This window comes from Macaca thibetana, chromosome 6 (genome assembly GCF_024542745.1).
Source record: "Macaca thibetana thibetana isolate TM-01 chromosome 6, ASM2454274v1, whole genome shotgun sequence".
NCBI classification, from domain to species: Eukaryota; Metazoa; Chordata; class Mammalia; order Primates; family Cercopithecidae; genus Macaca; species Macaca thibetana.
The window spans coordinates 7219153-7241580 of NC_065583.1; the positions used below are offsets into that span (position 1 = coordinate 7219153).

The 22428-nt window shown below is 41.7% G+C and overlaps 1 pseudogene; it reads right to left on the reverse strand.

The window, feature by feature from the left end:
- Positions 1–17788: 17788 nt before the first annotated feature.
- On the reverse strand, positions 17789–18090 carry LOC126956391 (cysteine-rich and transmembrane domain-containing protein 1-like; annotated as a pseudogene).
- Positions 18091–22428: the final 4338 nt, after the last annotated feature.

Genomic DNA, 22428 nt, shown 5'->3' on the forward strand with positions numbered 1-22428 from the left:
TATTCCCACAATTAATTCCCACAACATGTGGGAATTATGGAAGTAGAATTCAAGATGAGATTTGGTTGGGGCACAGAACAAAACCATATCACACATGAAAAGATGCTTAGCATCACGAATCCTTATAAAATTGCAAATCAAAACTGCAAGAAGATACCCCTTCATACCTAAGGCTATAATAAATTGAAAAAAAAAAAAACCAACAAAACAGAAAACACAAAGTGTTGATGAAGACATGAAAAAATTGGAGCCCTAATGCATTGCTGGTGGGAATGTAAAACAATGTAGCCCTTGTGGAAAAAGGTGTGGCAATTCTTCAAGAAATTAAACACATGACCAGCAATTCCACTCCTAGATATATATTCAAAAGAATTACTAGCAGGGACTTGAACAAATACTTGTACACCAATGTTCATAGCAGTAGTATTCACAACAGCTAAAAGGTGAAAACAACCCGAATGTTCATTAAGGGATAAGTGGATAAACACACTATGCTATAGCCATGCAACAGAATGTTATTCAGCTGTAAAAAGGAATGAAATTCTGATACATGCTACAACATGGATGAATCTTTGAAACAATTTGCTAAGTGGAATAAGCCAGACACAAAAGGACAAATGCTGTATATGAAGTGCCTAGCCTAGAATAGTCAATTTATAAAGAGGAAAGTAAATTAGCGGTTATCAGGAGCTGGAGGAGGTGTGAAAGGGGAGTTATTATTTAAAGGATACAGAATTTGGGATTCTTTTGGGGATAATGGGAAGTTCTGGAAATGGATAGTGGTGATGGTTACGCAACATCATAAGTGGAGTTAATGCCACTAAATTGTACACTGAAAAATGGTTACAATGGTAAATTTCAGGGTATATTTATTTTACCACAATTTAGAAAAATGGTTACTTCTTGATTTCCCAGAGCCTCAGTTGTCTCACCCACAAATGGTAGTAAGAATGTACACTTAGCCTGTTATGAGGCTCCATGAAATAATGCTGGAGGAACATCCCTGGACAGGAACCAGTCAGGAGTAAGTGTTAAAAAACTATTAGGTGCTATGTTCACTACTTGTGTGATGGGATCCATAGAAGCCCAAACCTCAGCATCACACAATACACGCATGTAACAAACCTGCACATGTAACCCCTGATTCTAAAATAAATTAAAAAAAAAAGTTGGGAGCTGGTGTCTTCTTCCTGGCCCTGCCATGCCATTCCAGCCAAACTCGAGGCCTTGGCTTTGACAAGTGAGAGCTGGCAGTTTGATTAAGAGCTGAGAATAACACAAGCATATATTTTTCGATCTTAGACTTATCATTTCCTAGAACAGCATTTTAGAAATTGTTTACCCTGGAACACTTGTCCCATTAGTTACTCCTCAATCAAAAGATGAAATAAGGCTGGGAAATCATTAGCATTTAAGGGCTCAGAGAAGTCCCGCAATTTAAAAAGCATGTCTAATGTAGCTAAACCCAAGATTTTCAAAACTTCTGTGAGAATGGGTCTTTTTCCATGTAACATCTACAGACTATGTTTAGGGGAATTCTAGAGGCATTCAAAGGTGAAACACTAAGTAGGCCTATTAAGAAAGACACATGGCCCAGACATGAAGACAGACACACCCGTAATTTCATGATTTATTTTTTGTCCTTCATCCACTATGTTAATCTGAGTTCAATGAAGTTCCTCTTAAGCAACTCATTTATTCTCTTTATTTATTTGCTCATGAATTCTGCAGAGCTTTACTATGCACCTACTGTGTGCAGATGCCAGGAGACAGAGATGCGCCCTCAAGGCTCAGTCCTTGTGGCACTCACAGCCCGAGAGGGGAATAGAGAGTAGGACAGCAATGGCACCCCAGGGTGAAAGGGGCACCCCAGGGTGAAAGGGGCTAGTTTGGAAGCTGGGGACTAGAAATCTGGGGACACACAGAGGAGGACACTTCTGGATAATCACTAGACATTCCCCTACCCCGCCATAAATTGAACAAGCCAGGAAGTCCACAGAGAGATTGAGCCACGCTCCACCTCCCCAGGGACCCAAAGTGGAGCCTCCGAATGGATTTAAAGGGATTTGGAGACACTGCCAACTGGTGATCTTCAGGTCAGTTTGTTTAATTTTCATCCAGTCTTTAAGATATAAGCTACCAGTAAAAGAATGGAAGGTTTCACATTAAAATTTGGATTTCTATTTTTTTTTTTTTTTTTGAGTAGGGGAACAATGGAATGAGCTGACATCTCTGGGCCCACAATCCAAATATTGCAATTGTTTGAAGCTTGCTGGTCCCCTCAATTCCCCCATTTCTATCTGCCTGCTTTATTTATTTAGGCTTATTCATTACATTTTCTATGTGAACCTCAGAAATATTCGAGTTTTTATCCCTATTGAAGATACCGTACCACCCAAACTATTCCCCAAACATTAGAAATATATAAAAATATGTATGTCTATGTTGTTGGGTCTTTTCCTTCAATTACAAAAACTAATATATGAAAATGTAATCAAAACGTAAAATGTCACTCCAATCCCCAGCTGTGAGACTTCATGCCCCTTGTTACCAATTTTCTACATACAGTGTACTTCTCTTGACTTCTTCTCCCCCTCTGCCTGTAGTACAGCCAATTATTTTGAAAACAGTTACTGTTACCAAATGTTTTTAAAGACTGGTAACATTTCCCAGAAATTTTCTGTGTGGGTCACACATCTCTTGGTTTCCAAACAATCAACTGTAACAGGGACCAATAGTTTTCAAAATAACTTGTTGTTTCAATGAAACTGCCCCTTAGTTTTCCCTTGTCAGTGTTTGTGGAACTTCTATCCATGGGTAACACAGTCAGAGTTCTCTCTCTAGTGACGGGCAAGATCGGGAGGGGAGGGAGGGAGAGCAGAAAGGGAGGAAGTGACCAGCTTGTCAGTCACCTACTATGTCCCAGGACTGTTCTGGCCCTTTCTGAGCCTCAGTTTTCTCAACTAAACTCCGAGGATAGAAGGAATATTCTATCACGGCTCTTTCATCTCTGAGGCAGCATCTTGTTCAACTGGCATTGCATGTTTGGGGAAACTGAGGTCCAGAGAAGTTGTAGGACTTGCCCAAGATTACACAGTAGTGGAACAGGACCTAAGAATTTGTCCCCCTTGTCCCTCTGGCCAGTACTCCTTCCCTTACACGAGTGTTTTTCAGACATCAGTTATTCAAGCACCACTTTCATAATTTCTGCTGTATTGTTGTATCATTCAGAGAATTATGTACTTAAAAATTTTTAAAAAACCAATTCACTATTTTTGCATAAAACTGTATCATCATAAATGGAAAAACATAATCATTTCATGTTAACAGAAGGCAATTGCACAAATTAATACATTAAAAACATGTAATCCCAGCACTTTGGGAGGCCGAGACGGGCGGATCATGAGGTCAGGAGATCGAGACCATCCTGGCTAACATGGTGAAACCCTGTCTCTACTAAAAAATACAAAAAACTAGCCGGGTATGGTGGCGGGTGCCTGTAGTCCCAGCTACTTGGGAGGCTGAGGCAGGAGAATGGCGTGAACCCGGGAGGCGGAGCTTGCAGTGAGCTGAGATCCGGCCATTGCACTCCAGCCTGGGCGGCAGAGCGAGACTCCCTCTCAAAAAAAAAAAAAACATTAAAAACAAAAGGATATTACATTTTAGTTTGATGCCGTTGTCTACCAGACTTCTGTTTAAAAATATGCCTATCCGTAGCTGAGGGAGGTGTTAAGACAGGCTAGCACCTAACTGAATCCTTTTCCTTGATCTAATCAGAAGAACTGGAAGGAAAATGAAAGAGAAGTAATTTTCTGTTGGGTAAGTTTGATGTCCTTTAAAGTCACATGAATGCACCTTAGCACCCGTACTACCATCTTTTCCATATCAATGTGAGCCCACTGCCTCCATCTACCCCGGGACTGGCTCTGTGGACTGCATCAGATCCTACCCTGCAGTGCGTGGCAGAGAGTGGCCAGCCCTTTGTTGAGGGGAAATATGATTACCAAAGCAACCAGCTCTGTGGTCATTTCCCAAAGCAACCAGCTCCAGGGCTGTTATTAGTGAACTTCTCTGAAGGCCTAAAGTCGCCTCTGAATCAAGTTGATTAGTTTGTGCAGCATTGTTAAGGCTAAGATCAGAAAGAAAACTAAAAACCAAAACCAAAACCGAAAAACAGCTGAAATCACTCCTCATGATCCAGCTTCTTTATTTGGAGCAAAAGCAGAGCTATTTCCCTGCGATTGGAAGGTGGAGTCGCGGAAGCCCCACCTTGTCTAAAGACACCTGCAGGCCAGATGATCCGCACCCTTGTCCTTCTCTGATCATTCTTTCCTCCTTCGCTGTGAACTTTCTGTCCTACCCAGTAATTAGTACTGGCAGCCTCATATTGCCTCTTTTGTTTTCATAATTCATTTACTTTTGATGATATCATGAAGAGGGCAGAAATTGCATCCCCCTCCCCTTTACATCCTGGCCCCACGCCCACATCCACTAATACAAAGACACTAATTGCTCTGCACTCTTGTGCCAGGCGCTTTGAAAACATCTTTGGCTAATGGATGGAATTAACCTTGTTTAACGTACAAATCAGCAGCCTAATTTGCCTTGAATCCGGACTCTGTGGCTCCATGACTATAGCTGGGAGGAAATGTCTTCTCGCTTTCCTGGGCCACACCGGGAAAGAAAACCGTTGGTTGCCAGGATGAGACAAGCCTTCCTCCAGGCCCCTTCTTCTCCTTCTGTGACGGAATTATCATCTGCTTGTGGCGTGTGGGTCTCTTCTCACCACCTCTCAACCTCAAGTCCCCTAGGGCCGAGAATAGCTTATTCATGTTAGTGCCCTACCCTGGCACAGTCATGGCGCATGGGAAGTGCTAGGGCCTCCTTGCTGAGTGCATTGAGTGGCCACTTCTACGTGGAGCATCTCCTGTGTGCCAGGTTGAGTTTGGGCTCTGTGGATCCAGCAGTCAGAAGGCAAACCTCTTGCTCTCCTGGAGCCTACTTTCTAGGGTGGTTGGGCAGCAAAACGCAAGGAAATGCATACGTTCACTCCATAGAGAAGATGTTAGAGAGTGGTGAGTGGCACCAAGAAAATAAAGCAAGCAATGGAGTAGTGAATGAGGTAGGAGGAGAGGAGCTAGGGAGGCTGGGGAAGCCTCACCGAGATAGTGACATTTGAGCTGAGACCTTGTCATGGGGGAGCATCCTTGGTGCAATGTCAGGTGTACTCCATGCAGGCTCTCCCAGAGGCCACCGGACAGAAAGACTCATGGACCAAACAATGATGCTCAACCAAATGGTTTAATAAATGCATCTAAAATACACAGTGAGAAACAAGGGGAAGAAAGGAGGTTGGTTAATACACTTGGGACAGGATGCCACGGGACAGAAGCCCACACTGTCTGAGTCCTGGGCTACGCAATGCTTTTACATCCTGTCTTTTTCTCTGCCCCTCTTTCTGTCTTGTCAGCCTACTCTGCTGATGGTGAGGTTGTGAACACCAGAACTGAGGGCGAGCTAGGGGGCTTGGCAGGTGGGAGGTGCCTGGAGCCAGCACACTTGTTCTTCCTGACAGGTGGCAGACCAGGCCACCTGGCCTGAGCTGTGGCTTGCCAGTGGAAGTTGGTGTTTCTATCTGACAGTTTTGGACACAGGATACATTTGGCCAGAAAGGGTGTCACTAATGGTGGGCAATTTAAAACCGTGTGGACATTGAGTGCCCATGGATATTTACGATTGGTTGCTCTTGCGTCCCTTTACCCTTTTCTCCCCCAGTCACACACAGATGCTCTACTCACTTCAGCTTTGTCTAACATAACTCATGAGCTTCTTGCTTACTTACTATTCTTATTTAGTTTCACCCCACCACCTTATTTCTTTTTTTTTTTTTATTCTCAGTAAATCAAAATTGAATGTTCTTATTAGTGCAAGAAATACACATAACAGACCTGAATGTTGAGCCGCAGCCAGCCATGGGAAGATCTGGAGAGAGTGTTTCAGAGGACAGAGGCATTCTCTGTTGACTCAGCCTCACGGCTTCCTGTTCCACAAGCTGATCAGGTCTCAGGCTCCCAGCAGCTCTGACCCTTTCTAAATGGGGATGGCCATGGTTAAGCACAAGGCCTTGGGGTCCGAAATACCTAGGTTAGAATCCTGGTTCTTTTGTTTACCGGCTGGGAGACGTGCAGCTGAGCTTCCAACGCTGAGATTTGAGAACATGCATGTAAAGTGCTTTGCAGATAGTAGATGGCAGGGGCTTGCTTACGTATTTGTTAATGCAATAGATACTTATTGAGTGCCTATCACAGCACATGCTATGCTATGTGCTGGGGACCATGCCAGAAAAAAGTAGGCATGGTCTCTGGTCTCACTTGAGCTTAAATCTAGTAGGGGAGAGAGACATTAAACAGGCAAATATAGAAATGATCAATTGTGCTAAATGCTGCAATGAGAACACAACCCTCTGCAGCCTGACCCAGATGGGTCAGGACTCCCTGACCAAAGAGGAGCAGGAAGAACCAGGTGAAGGTGGGAGGGGTGCTTTCTGCAAAGGAGGATGGCTGCTGCAAATGTCTGGAACTGGAAGGGGCAGGAAGGGGTTAGCTCAGAGGGTGTTAATAGGCATTGAGCAACAGAGGGCACAGCAAGAGGTGAGGCTGAGAGGCAGGCAGCGAGCTTGTTCATGCCTTCACCACCACATGAAGAAGGTTACCTTTTACAATGAATACAATGGGCACCACCAGAAGTGTCTAAACAGGGGAGCCACTTCATCCAGTTCCTGTTTTTAAGTGTTGTGAAGAGAAATTCGATGATGCAATGGTAGCCTTCGCGTATGATGCCTGACAGGCTCTCTGAGAGGCCACCAAATAGAAAGGCTGATGGACCAAATGAAGATGCTCAAACCGTGGAGCTTCTGGTATGCATCTAAAGCATACAGGGAGATGCGAAGGGAAGGAGATAGGGCTGGTTAATGCACGTAGGATACAGTGCTGTTGGTGCAAGGACCACACTGCCTCATTCCTGTGTCACACAGTGTTCCTATGTCCTGTCTCTCTTGCTGCTATGTCAGTTCCCATAAACTTTCCCTGCCGATGGGCCTCTATTTCCACATAGCCAGCAGGCCCTTCAGTGAGTTATAAGCAACAGGGACCCATTCTCTTTCTGTTCCTGTGGTTACATCTACTTCCTCATTCTCACCTGTTGCCTGGATGACTTTTGTGAAAAGGACAGAAGTGGAAGGGTCATTCCTCACATTGTAGAACTGTCTTTGGCACCTATCCATCATATGGCTTCTGGGGGAAAAATAAATCTCCAATATGGAGCCTGGTGTGGTGGTTTATGCCTGTAATCTCAGCTACTGAGGAGGCTGAGGCAGGAGGATTGCGTGAGCGCAAGAGTTGGAGGCTGCAGTGAGCTATGATTGCATTATTGCACTCCAGCCTGGGCAACAGAGCAAGACCCCGTCTATAAGAAAAAAAAACAAATCTCAAATGTGTGTCCCACTGATTGAAAGTCAGGGTGGCCTTATGTTTTTTTTTTTTTTTTTTCCCCATGTGAAAATGACAAAGTGAATTAAATGTTGAGGTTCTAAATTGTCATTGGTTGAATAGATTTGAAGTTTTAAGCAACATCAGGAATGAGACACATCGTCTGGCCTTGAGAGCCAGACTTAAGTTGGGATCACTGAGAGGGCAGGGAGGTGACCTCCCCAAGCCTTCTGCCTCACCTGAGCAGCACACATGCTTTTTCTTGTTAGAAGGTTTTTCCTTGGCAGGCTCCCTCAGCCCTGCTGCTGCCTCTGCAGGTGTCACTATCCCAGTGGACATTGCCATTCATTGACTCAGGCCAGCTGCCGTCTGCATTTATGGGACTCCCCAGCTGATTCCAATAGAGGGGGACCCCTACACTGGGGCCAAGATTCTGTGCCTCTGCAGCTGCAATTCCAACAGCTTCACGGTGCCAACACCTCTGTCTCTCTGTCCTCCTGAGAATTTTCTCTACTGAGTCCTCGCTCAGGCCTGGTTATCTCAATATCCACCAGTTTCCTCTTTGTCTCCATCAGGGCAAAAATGAGGTATGTCAGGGTCAGATCATTTAGGATTTGGGCCTTATGCACAAATCAAAGGGTATGTGCCTCATGTCTGATATTTCTAGCTTGACATCACCGTCTTGTGAGGATAAAATGAAACGAAACTGCATACAAGAAAGTTCACCATGCAGCATCTCACACACAGTAGATGCGTGGCCAATGGTAGCTATTGTTAATTTAAGCCTTGGATTTAACAAATCCTGTCATAGAGACTCCTTGCCCGGTTTATGATGATAGTCTACAAAATTAGGACTGGAGGCATAAGATGGGAAGGGTCATTTGCAAATGATTTCGAAAGTTCAGGAAAGGCATTTGCAACTAGGCCTTTCCACCATGCTCAGCATCAGGCCAGCCGCCAGGTGTTGGGTGATATTTTGAGTCCCTGGGGCTCGTACCTCTCTTTGCAATACCTTTTCTATAGCTCAAGGACAACATTCAACAACCTGGAGCTAAGATAGTGGAACCATAGCCCACAGTAACCTGAAAAGGAGCGCTTAGGGTCTTTCCCTGAGTCCTGAGATCTATTCACTCAGAAGTCACTTATTCCCTGGAAACACTGGCCAATGAACTCTGATCTAATAGAAACCCAGCCTGCTGGCCTCTGGCATCCCTGATGTCTTTGTGTCTGTAATATTACCCAGACAGGTTCCCAGCACATAGGATGCGTTCAGAAAATATTCAATGAATAAATGAATAAATGCTCTCAAATGGCATAAAAATAAGTGAGCTTGGCTTATGGAGCAGATAGGGTAGGCATCTAAGTGTAGGCTCCTATCAGCAGTCACATAATGTCTATAAAATGTCTACCTCTAAAATTGTAGCACATCCCTCATGCCAGATGCCATGCTAAGTGCTGTGTGTGTATCACACTTAGGGAGATAAATTTCCTAGCCACGCCTGCCAGGTTGAAGCACTTTCACCCATTCCCTCTACCCCTTTACTCCTGGCCAAGCGCCTCCTGCACCATCCTCCTTCCTACCGCTGCAGGGTGGAAGTTGGCCAAGGACAGCAAGGATGTAGACAAAGGCTTCAGGGTGTCTTTGCAGCACACCAGGCTCTTAGGGGAAGCTGGCTGGGAAATGGCGGCCCAGCCTGCCAAGAGGCGAGATGGAGGCATACTGGGAATGGAAGAAAAGCCAATGCAAATCCTGTAGGTCTGAGGCTGCTTGAAGGTGATTTGCGAGGCCCACTGGACTGGAGCTGAAGACTATGTGTGTGTGTGTGTGTGTGTGTGTGTGTGTGTGTGTGTGTGTGTGTGTGTGTGTATGCAAGAGTCTTGCCTATACAAACACAGCAGCCAGAGGCAGGTGGATGTGCTGTTGATACAGTAAAGAATGTGGGAATCCATGGCTGTCATGCTGGGTTCACAGCCCAGCTCTGCTCATCCTGTGGCCTTGGGAAGCCTACTGTTTCTCTCAGAGCTCAGTCTTGTCATCTGTATAGTAGGGTTCAAATTTATACCTTGAGATACTGCAGTAATAGTTCTATTTTAGACATTGGCTCCTGGGCAACCTTCCTGAGTCTGAAGTTGCAACTTTCTTTATTATTATTTTTTTTTGAAACGGAGTCTTACTCTGTTGCCCAGGGCTGGAGTGCAGTGGCACAATCTTGGCTCACTGCAACCTCCACCTCCTGGGTTCAAGCGATTCTCCTGCCTCAACTTCCTGAGTAGCTAGGACTACAGGCACACACCACCATGCCTGGCTAAGTTTTGTATTTTTAGTAGAGACGGGGTTTCACCATATTGGCCAGGCTGGTCTGTCTTGAACTCCTGACCTTGTGATCCGCCCGCCTCTGCCTCCCAAAGTGTTGGGATTACAGGCGTAAGCCACAGTTTCTGGGCTATTTTTTTAAATACTTTTAAAAAACAACAATAACAAAAAAGTGGAATAGATCTAGATTTACAGAAAAATTGCAGAGACAGTACAGAATATTCCCATAGACTCCACAGCCAGTTTCTCTTATTAGTAGTGTATTACCTAACTTAGTATGGCACAATTGTCACAACCAAGGGGCTGACATTGATACTTTATTAGTAATTCACGCCTCTACTTTATTCACATTTCTTCAGTTTTTATCTAATGTCCTTTTTCTATTCCAGGATCTCATTTAGAGATACCACATTACATTTAATCATCTGTCTCCTTAGGTTTTTCTTGGACATGGTAGTTTCTCAGACTTTCCTCATTTGTGGTGATCTTGACAATTTTCAAGAGTACTGGTCAGGTATTTTGCAGAATGTCACTTGATTGGGGTTTAGCTGATGTTTTCTCATTGTTAAAGTTAAATTGTGAGTTTTGGGGGAAGTCCCTGGAAGTGAAGTGCCATTTTCATTACATCATATCAAGGGCATGCACTATCAACATGATTTATCACTGTGGATGTTGACCTCAATCATCCGGCCGAGGTGCGATTTGTCAAGTTCCTCCACGGTGGAGTCACCTGCCGTCTTTCCTCCCCTTCTGTACCACAGTCTTTGGAAGGAAGTGACTATGTGACACGGACACTAAAGGAGTGAGAGTTATACCCCTCCTCCTTGAGAGGAGATTATCGGTCTGCTTATCTATAACCTCACACTCAATAGTGAGAAACCTACCATCATCCACCATCCATTTACTTAATTGTCCAATTCAGGTCCATGTGCAGAGTGGCTTCAGAACTGTCAGCCCGTACCTCCATGGGAAACGATTTATTAACTAGAGTACAGTGCTTATGTGCAGTTCCTTTTGCCATTCGTTCCTTTTGCCAACTCATTTCTGAAGTTACATAAATCAGTGCCTTTATTTCCCCACCCTCTTCAGTCAGATCGTTTCATACATTTAAAACACAGTTAGATTCTTTTGTCACAATCTGCATTCCATTCCAGGATTGTCAAACCTCCTGAATGATTTTTTTTTAAACTTACATGCATTAAGGTTCACTGTTTCTGTTACAAAGTTTCCTTCCTTCCTTCCTTCCTTCCTTCCTTCCTTCCTTCCTTCCTTCCTTCCTTCCTTCCTTCCTTCCTTCCTTCCTTTTCTTTCTTTTCTTTCTCTCTTTCTTTCTTTCTTTTTTGAGATGAAGTTTTGCTCTTGTTGTCCTGGCTAGAGTGCAATGGCATGATCTCGGCTCACTGCAACCTCTGCCTCCCGGGTTCAAGCGATTCTCCCGCTTCAGCCTCCCGAGTAGCTGGAATTACAGGCATGCACCATCACACCCGGCTAATTTTGTATTTTTAATAGAGACGGGGTTTCTCCATGTTGGTCAGGCTACTCTTGAACTCCTGACCTCATGTGATCCACTGGCCTCGGCCTCCCAAAGTGCTGAGATTACAGGCGTGAGCCAGTGCGCCCAGTTGAAGCTTTTGACAAATGCACAATGTGATGTGTCCATCCTTGAAGTGCTATATAGAACAGTTTCACCTCTCTAAAAAGTCCCCCATGCTTTGTCTATTCAATCCTCTCAAGCCCCCGAACAACTGATCTGCTTATCATTTCTATAGTTTCTCTTTTCTATAATGTTTATAAATGGAATCATATAGTATGTAGCCTTTTTAGTTTTTTTTTACCTAAATAATATACCTTTAAGAGTCATCCATGTCTTTGCATAACTTAATAGCTAATTCCTGTGAATTGCTGAATAGTATCCCATTGCATGGGTGTACCACAGTTTGCTTATCCATTCACCTAATGATGGACACCTTGATTCTTGCCAAAATTTGGTAATGATTACAGAAGTTGCTTCAAACATATGTGTTCAGGTTTTGGTTAAGTTTTCAAATCATTTAGGTAAATACCTAGAAGTAGGATTGCTGGATCTTATGTGTTGCAGTTATTTTTAATCTCTTTTCCCTGACATAACATTTAAATGAAAAAAGCATTTCTTTTTCACCATCTCTTATTTATTTGAATCTGCACAGGAGCCCTTGTGAGGTAGGTGAATCCAGCAGAGTTCTTGGCTCAGGAACCAGAAACTGATACTTATGAATTCAATGAATTCAAGCAGACAAGGAAATGGAGTGATATTCAGAGCTCACAATGTCAATGGCAAGACTGGACAGCCTGGCATGGAAAAGGAGGGACTATAGGAAACTAGGAGTGGCACGACCTCACAAAGTTTTTATAGAAACAGCCTGGTTAAGACGTTGCTGCCACAGACCACTGAATGGCGCTGGTGATGTTGCCAGAATTCATCTTAATTAGTCCAGTATCTTCAGGTCACACTCCCTTAAAAGTCAAAATCCTAGGCAGGGACATCTGATTGACCAAACCTGCTCCAAGAACTGACATTAAATGTGAGAAGAGCAATTACACACTATTCATGCTTCTACTCACCCTGGTAGGAGGAGATGGAGCCACAAAGTGAAAGTAGTTTAATTCCCTAAAGATCATGTAGAGGAGAGTCAGTTACTCTGCTCATATACATCAGCAAGGAAATTTCTACAGTGATGAGCCATTATGTGCTAAGGTCTAGTGTTACAGCAGCTCTGCCTTACTTGAACCTTACTATTCAAGAAGCCAGACTGCAGAGGGTACACAAGACTTGAAACCAGGATTAGGGGCATGCACTCCATGCAGGATCCAGAGGAGTGTTTTAAGATGGGAAGTTTAAACTGCAGGCTTGAAATGAAGCTGAGGTGGGTGGATTACCTGAGGTCAGGAGTTCAAGACCAACCTGGCCAACATGGCGAAACCCCATCTCTACTAAAAATACAGAAATTAGCTGGGTGTGGTGGAGGGCACCTATAATCCCAGCTGCTCAGGAGGCTGAGGCAGGAGAATCGCTTGAGCCTCAGGAGGCTGAGGTTGCAGTGAACCAACATTATGCCACTGCACTCCAGCCTGGGCCACAAGAGTGAAACTCCATCTCAGAAAAAAAAAAAAAAAAAAAAAAAAGAAAGAAAAGAAAAGAAATGTGGGCATAAATGCCTGGCTGGGACTTGGTCTTGAGAGAAAAGGCTAAAGCTTAGGTACTAAGTCTGGGGTCTAAAATCCGAGTGACAGCAAGAGTCAGGCTGACCCTCTATTTCAGAATTTCTTATAATTTACCTTTCTAAGATGAAACATAACCTTTCAGTGGCTGTTGAGTTGCTCAGCTAAAAAGGTTTTTGGGAATAGGGATATAAAGCCTAATGTGGAAGGCTGGAAAGTAGCCCCCTAAACACATCAAGTCCTAATCCCTGGAACCTATAAATGTTACCTTATAGGGAAATAGAGGATCTTTGAGGATATGATTAACTTAAAGATTTTCAGATGGAGAGATTATCCAGATGGGCCCTAAACGCAATCTCAAGCGTCCTTCTAAGAGAGAGGAAGAGGTGGATGACACACACAGAGGAAGCCATGTGACGATGGAGGCCAAGATGGGAGAGTGCTGCAGCCACAAGCCAAGGAATGCTGGCAGCTACAGAAGCTGGAAGAAGTGAGGAATGGATTCACCCCTAGGGCCTTTGGAAGCTCTTGACTTCAGCCTAGTGAAACTGATTTTGGACTTCAGGGCTCCATAACTACAAGAGAATACATTTGTATTGTTTTAAGCCACCTCGTTTGTAGTAATATGTTACAGAAACCATAAGAAATTAAAATAACTAGGAAATTACAGTAGAGAAGGCTAAAATGGATATAGCAGAAAGAGTGAGTGCTTTGGATAAAAGTAGAACTCAAATCAAATCCCTCCTGATATGACCTTGGGCAATAATATTAAACCAGCATGGGAAATACATATGCAGCCACTCACCCTCCCCTGCCAAAGCAAATGTGGCTCATCAATACCAGCATTTTTTTTTCCCAGATGTGAGCTCAGAATATATTTCAGCACAGGTCTCTTGACAACCACGAGAAATGACATGTGATATTAAACTCAGTGACTATTCCTGTAGTTACACTAACCATTATTCTTTGAGTTCCTACTATGCGAGGTATTTTAAATAAAAATATACTTAATTGTCCCAACAAATTGAGGAGACAGTTTTCTTCTTTACCTTGGTTTACAGACAAGATAATCATATATCACAGAGTTGAAGTGGCATTTCCCGAGGCACAAAGCTCTAAAGAAACAGGATTGGCATTCAAAGCCAGGTCTCCCTGACACCACATCCCATTCCACTACCAGGCACAACCAGTCACTTGGATTTTCTGAGCCACAGCTTCCTCGTCTGTAAAATGGGGCTGCTGATCTCCACCTGGAAGAGCACATTTGAGGGTTGAGTGAGATCATTAAAAAAGACAGGGGCCCCAGTAGACTGTGTCTGACACAATGCTGCATGGGCTAATGTTAGCAATCCAGGCCTCTTCACTGCAGTGTAACGGAGAGAGGTTGGGCCTCAGCTGGAGTAGCACAAAGCCCTGACCTGGCGTCTACTGGAAACTCAGCCCATTCCTAGACACACCTCAATCCCACAGCTAGGTCTTTTTTCTCTGGAGGGACCACACCTACAGCCAGAGAGCAACAGGGTCACCGTGACCTGGGCCAGAATACTCTATAAGGTCAACACAAGCCAGGACAAGGAATCACGATTACAAAACCAGCAGTCTTTTAACCAGGATCTAACCAAGGACTAGTACAGGGAGGACGTCAACAGCGTGGAAGGGAACAGCATTTTGATCTGTTCTCCCTGGACCCTCTGGGGGCTCTCCTCCCATTGTGGGGAGGCAGATCGAACCTGAGGAAACAGCAGGGCGTCAGCACCAAACATCCCTGGGTTCAAATCCTGGCCTTCCTTACCTACTGGCTGAGTTGTCTTGGATGCACTTTTTCACCTCCCCAAGCTTTGGTTTCCTTATCTGTAAGATGCGGGTATGAATCACAACATGCCATGTGGATCAAACGGATTAGTGCAGGCAATGGAGTAGATGCTCAATAAGTGTCAATTTCCCTTATTTTATCCATTCCCCAAGAGCCTGCCTGCAGAGCACCATCCTTCCCAGAAGCTCTCCAGCTAGATTCCAGCAGCAAGTCTAGGGTCCATTGGGAAGGGCAGTAACATCCTGGGCAGGCAGGTGCTGTCCTGGGAGGAAGGAACCGTGGAGATGGCAGGGCCTCCTAACAAGTTTTAGTCCCAAGAGGCTCACTCACAGCTCTCTCTCTGTGGAACGTGGGAGGGAGGGAAAGGAGTTAGGCACAGTCCTGCAAACCTAGTCTCAAGCAGATAAAATATAAATTGCATATTCTAAGGAAAAAGAGTGCAGTCACCTTTATATTTTGGTCTCAACAATGTATGAACAGCTGGTTCTGGGCACAACAGGAAACCTGCACCCACGCTACTCCTTTATCGAAGTTCATCTCTTGGCAAATAATTACTCTCCCTGCAGGCACCCTCATGCGAGCCTTCTAATTATACCATTGTTGGGTTTCATGTCAACTGAACAATAAATCAAATGTGGACTAAGATGTCTGATCAAAATGTGCTGGGGAGTAAACGGTGGGAAGTACATGATATTAGTGACGATACTGGGAATGGGGGCATCATCTTTCTTCCTAAGCTTTGCCTTGAGACAGGCTTCCTTTATCTCTGTTAATCCTGTTAACATTGAAACTGTAACCTGGACCCCGAGTGACCCAAATTACTCTACCTCTGAAATGGACAGAACTGCGTTCACTGTCATTTCCCATCAAGGGACCCTGAGATGGTTTGATTAATGAATGACTAAAATACTAACAAATACATAGCAAAAATAAATACTAGCAAATATATATATTTATAGCAAATACATATAGTAAAATACTAGCAAATATAGCAAATATATAATGAATAATTTCTCAACAACTTTTTCCTTAGTGGCATTTGGCTTTCTTCTCTGAATTTTTGCTACCATCAAAAGCCAAGTTCCTCATTGGAGAAAGAGGGCAGTGTTTATTTTAATATTTTATTTTAATACGTTGATTTATTTTATATTTAACAGTTTTTAAGGTTTAATTAACAAAAGTTATATATGCTTAATGTGTACAAACTGATGTGAATATATACACACACACACACACATTGGGAAATAATCACCACAATCATGACAATTAACACACCCATCACCTCACTAATTCCCTTTTTCTATTTTTCCTTCCTTCCTTCCTTCCTTCCTTCCTTCCTTCCTTCCTTCCTTCCTTCCTTCCTTCCTTCCTTCCTTCCTTCCTTCCTTCTTTCTTCCCTTCCTCCCTTCCTCCTTCCCTTCCTTCCTTTCTTGTTTCCTTCCTTCTTTCCCTTCTTTAAGGTGAGGATACCTAAGATCGACCCCCTTAGCAAATTTCAAGTATACAGTACAGTATTATAACTATAGTCACCACACTGTACATTAGATCCCCAGAACTTATCTATCCTGCAGAACTGTAATTACACTTTGACCAACATCTCCCCCGCCTTTCAGCCCCTGGCAACTACCATCTGACTCTCTGTTCCTATGAGTTTCACTTTTTTGGATTCCACATGTAAGTGGGATCATATAATATTTGTCTTTCTGTGTCTGGCTTACTTCATTTCACATGATGTTCTCTAAGTTCATCCATGTTGTCACAAGTGGCAAAATTTCCTTCTTTTTAAAGGCTAAATAATATCCCATAGTAGAAATATACCACAATTTTTTTTTATCCATTCAGCCATCCATGGGCATTTGGGTTGTTCCCATATCTTGGTGATTGTGAACAATGCTGCAATGAGCAAAGAAGTGCAGGTATCTCTGAGATCCTGATTTCATTATTTTTGGATGTACACCCAGAAGTGGGATCATATGGTAGTTTTATTGCTAACTTTTGGAGAAATCTCCATACTGTTTTTTATAGTGGTTGTGCCACTTTAAATCCCCATCAAAAATGTACAAGGGTTCTCTTTTCTCCACATCCTCATCAACACTTTTGTCTTTTTTGATAGTAGAGCCATCCTTGCAGGTGTGAGGTGATATGTCATTGTGTTATGATTTGCATTTTCCTGATGTTGAGTACATTTTCATTTCCATGCTGACCATTTGTATGCCTTCTGTTGAGTCATACAAATACACTGCATCATACACAAAAATAAACTCAAAATGAAGTTTTGACCTGAAACTGTAAAACTACTAGAAGAAAGCATGGAAAAAAGCCTTCTTGACATTGCTGATGGCAATGAATTTTTGGATATGACACCAACAGAACAGGAAACAAAAGCAAAAATAAACAAATGGGAAATATCTATTTAGATCTTTTGCTCATTTTCAAATTGGTTATTTGTTTTCTTGCTACTGAGTTGTATGAGTTCCCTATGTATTTTGCATATTAACTCCTTATCAGATATATGATTTGCAAATATTTTCTCCCATTTCATAGGTAGCCTTTCCACTTTGTTGATTCTTTTCTTTCTTTCTTTTTTTTTTTTTTTTTTTTTTTTTTGAGGTTTGAACAAATTTATTGAAACATACAAGTTGTAAACAGAGAAATCATTCATGGTGTGTTACATTTTGCCACTACCGTGAATGTATAATTACAAAATTATAAATATATTTTCCACAACTAAGCCTTTGGCCAAAAAAAAGTCACTTAGCACATTTTCAAAGATCAATAAGAAATGTATTTTGGACATTAAAGAGATCAAGTCACTGAATTAAACCGCAGCAGCCCTCACGAATCTAGAATCCCATAGTGCCGAAGGTATAGGTGTCTGTGCAGAGCTAGTCATTTATTACAGCAATCAGAAGAGACAGGGGCAGGTACACCTATCAGAGGTGTGGCAGAGCTGGCAGAACAGGATGACTGGGCTGGTCAGGTGAGCATGACCCAGAGACAGCAGCAACAGAAAGCAGTCCAGTAGGCTGTGAGGTAGGTGGATGGTTTCAACTCATCTCTTCTTTGGTCTTCTACCATATACACTGTGGTTTTAGGAGGCTCCTGAGGTCTGCCCTGCCAACCGTACTGTGGGTATCCTTGTATCCTTGATAGGGTACCCTTGAAAAGGTGGGTAGGGCCCCCTCCCATAGTCCTGGGCCCATTTGCTTTTGTGGATAAGGTGGGTATGGGGCTGATGGACCAGGGCCTGGATATGGTGGAGTGTTCTCTTGGTTCATCAAGGACCTGTAAAGGGTACCTCTCCTCTCCACGAACTGGCTGGGTAGTGGTTGGGGGGCGGAACCTGAGGAATCCGGACCAGCCCACAGTAGACTCACCGCACCTGCCTCAAAGCAAGTAATGAGCCACCATGTGACCGAAGCTTTTTAGTTTGATATAATACCATTTGTTTATTTTTGGTTTTGTTTCCTCTTCTGTTGGTGTTATGTCCAAAAAATCATTGCCAGCACCAATGTCGAGGCCTTTTTTCTATAATTTCTTCTAGTAGTTTTACAGTTTCATGTCTTCATGTCAAAGTCTTTAATCTATTTGAGTTAATTTTTGTATATGATGTGAGATAAGGGTCTAATTTTATTCTGTGTATGACTATCCAGTTTTTCTAATGACATTTTTTGAAGATACTATCCTTTCCCCATTGTGTCCTCTTGGCATCCTTGTCAAAGTTCAGTTAGCTGTAAATATATGGATTTGTTTCTGGTCTCTTTATTCTGTTACATTTGTTTACATGTCTGTTTTTATGTCGGTACCACATTGTTTTGATTACTATAGCTTTGTAATATATTTTGAAATGAAGAAGTGTGATGACTCTGGCTTTTTTTTTTTTTTTTTTTTTTTTTTTTGGTCCCTCAAGATTGCTTTGGATATGGTAGTCTTTTGTGGTTCCATTTGAATTTTATGATTGCTTTTTAAAATTAATGTAAAAATGCCATTGGGGTTTTGATAGAGGTTGCATTAAGTCTGTATGTTTCTTTGGGCACTGTGGACATTTTAAATATTTTAATTCTTCTAATCCATGAACATGGGATGTCTATCCATTTCTATGTCTCCCTTAGTTTCTTCCCTCAATGGTTTATAACTTTCAGTGTACAAGTCTTTCACTTCTTTAGTTAAATTTATCCTAAGTATTTTATTCTTTTTGTTGCTATTGTAAATAGAATTGTTTTCTTAATTTCGTTTTTGGATAGTTTGTTATTAGCATATAGAAATGCCACTGATTTTTGCAAGTTGATTTTTTATACTGCAGATTTACTGAATTTGTTTATTAGTTTTAATAATATTTTGTATGGAGTCTTTAGGATTTTCTACATATATGATCATGTCACCTTTAAGGGAAGACAGTTTTACTTATTTCTCTTCAATTTGGATAGCTTTTATTTCTTTTTCTTGTCTGATTGTTCTGCCTAGAACTTCTAGTACCATGTTGAATAGAAGTGGTAAGATTGATCATCCTTGCTTTGCTTCATATCTGAGAGAAAAAACTTTCAAATTTTCCCTGTCCATTATTATGTTAGCTGTGGGGTTTTCATATATGGTCTTTACTATGTTGAAGTAAGTTTCTTCGTTCCTTTTTTTTTTTGAGAGTTTTAAATAATAAATGGATGTAAAATATTGTAAACAACATCTGAATCTTTTGAGATAATCATGTGTTTTTATCTTTCGCTGTGGTAATGTGGTATATTACACTGATTGATTTGATATGTTGAACCATCCTTCCATCTCAGGGATAAATCCTACTTGGTCATGGTGTATGATCCTTTCAATGTGCTTTTGAATTTGGTTTGTTAGTATTTTATTGGGGATTTTTATGTTTATGTTAATCAGGGATATTGCCCTGTAGTTGTTTTTTTTTTTTTTTTTTTTCTTGTGGTGTTTTTGCTAAGTTTTGACATCAGGGTGATCCTGGCCTAAACATGAGTTCAATTATTTGAAAAAGGTGTAAGAATTGGTACTAATTCTTCTTTAAATATTTGGCAGAATTTACCCATTAAGCCATCTAATCCTGGGCTTTTCTTTGTTGGGAAGGTTTTAATTATTGATTCAATCTCAGTGGTAAAATGTGTCTGTTCTTCTTAATTCAGTCTTGGTAGGTTGCATATTTCTAGGAATTTATCTATTTCTTCCAAGTTATCCAATTTGTTAATGAATAATTGTTCATAATGATCGTTTATGATCCTTTTTTATTTCTGACTCATCTGCTGTAGTGTCTCTCATTTTTTATTTTATTTACTTGAGACTTCTTTCTTTTTTTCTAAGTTAGTTTAGCTATGGAGTTTGTCAAATTTGTTTGTGTTTTCAAGAAACCAAATCTTGTTTCCTCGATTTCTTTTCTACTGTTTTTTATTCCCTCTTTTATTTATTTCTACTCTCATTGTTACCATTTCCTTCCTTCTGCAAATATGGGACTTGTTTTGTTCTTTTTCTGGTTCCTGGAGGTGTAAAATTAGTTTATTTGCAATCTTTCTTCTTTTTTAAATGTAGGCATTTGTCACTATGAACGTCCTTTTACTACTGCTTTTACTGTATCCCATCAGTTTTGGTGTGCTATTCCTTCAGTTTTGTTTGTCTCTGCATATTTTAATGTTCCCTTTGTATTTTTTTGACCCAATGGTTGTTCAATTGGTTTGTTTAGTTTCAATGTATTTGTAAATTTTCCCAGTTTCTTATTGTTATTGATTTTTAGTTTTATTTCATTGTGATCAGAAAAGATACTTGGTATAATTTTGATCTTCTTATATTTGTTAAGAGTTATTTTGTGACCTAAAATATGATCTATCCTAGAGAACATTTATGTGCACTGGAGAATATGTATTCTTTGCTTTTTGATGGAAAGCTTTGTATATGTCTGTTAGATCCATTCGAACTATAAAGTTGTTCAAGTCAGTTTCTTTATTGATTTTATATCTGGTTGTTCTGGGTATGATTGCAAGTTATGTAGTGAAGTCTCCTACTATTATTGTATTGCTGTCAATTTCTTCCTTCAGATATATCAATAGTTTGATTACATATTTTAGTGCTCTGGTGTTGGGTGCACATCTATTTATAATTGTTATTTCTTCCTGGTGGATTGACCCTTTTATTATTATATAGTGTCCCTTTTTGTCTCTTGTGACAGTTTTTGACTCGAAGTCTATTTTTTCTCACGTAAATATAGTCACCCTTGCTTCCTTTTTGGCTACCATTTGCATGGATATATTTTTCCATCCCTTCACTTTCAGGCTGTGTGTGTCCTTAAATCTAAACTGAGTCTCTTATAGACAGCATACTGCTAGATCTTGTGTGTGTGTGTGTGTGTGTGTGCATGTGTCTGTGTGTTAAATCCACTCAGCAACTCTATGTCTTTCCAATGGGAAGTTTAATCCATTTACATTTAACGTTATTAATAAAGACTTACTGTTGCCATTTTGCTAATTGTTTTTTGTCTTTTTAAAATTATTTTATTCTTCTTTTCTGTCTTACTGTCTTCCTTTAATATTTGTTATTTTTTGGAGTGATTTGCCTTTTGTTTACCTTTTGTGTATCTATTATAATTGTTTCTTTGTGATAGCACAAGGCTTGCATTAACTAAATTGTAGTTATAGCCATCTACTTTAAGTTGATAATACTTTAATTTTAATCATATACAAAAACTTTACACTTTTACTCCTCCCCACACATACTTTGTATTCTTAAAGCCAGCATTTACTTCTTCTTTTTTTTATTTTTTGAGACGGAGTCTTGCTCTGTTGCCCAGGCTAGAGTGCAGTGGCATGATCTCGGCTCACTGCAACACTTGTCTCCTGGGTTCAAGTGATTCTCCTGCCTCAGCCTCCTGAGTAGCTGGGATTACAGGCACCCACTACTATGCCTGGCTAATTTTTATTTTTTAGTAGAGATGGGGTTTCACCATGTTGGCCAGGCTGGTCTTGAACTCCTGACCTCAGGTGATCCGCCCACCTTGACCTCCCAAAGTGCTGGGATTACAGACATGAGCCACCGTGCCTGGCCAACGTTTACTTCTTTTAATGTTATGAATCCACTAACAAATATTTGCAGTTATGCTTATTCTAAATATTTTTTACTTTTATATTAGTTGACTATAATTTATGCACCACTATTAAAGTGTTATATTATTATGCATTACTCGGTATATTTACTTCTTTTTTTTTTTGGAGATGGAGTCTCACTCTGTTGCCAAGGCTGGAGGGCAGTGGTGCAATCTCGGCTCACTGCAAGCTCCGCCTCCCGGGTTCACGCCATTCTCCTGCCTCAGCCTCCTGAGTAGCTGGGATTACAGGCACCCACTACCATGCCTGGCTAATTTTTGTATATTTTTTAGTAGAGACGGGGTTTCACCATGTTAGCCAGGTTGGTCTCCATCTCCTGACCTCATGATCCGCCCGTCTCAGCTTCCAGAGTGCTGGGATTACAGGCGTGAGCACCTGGCCTGTATATTTACTTTTACTGGTAAGATTTGTGCTTTCAAACGCTCTGGGGCTGGGCACAGTAGCTTACGCCCGTAATCCCAGCACTTTGACATGCTGAGGCGGGAGGATCACCTAAGGTCAGGAGATTGAGAT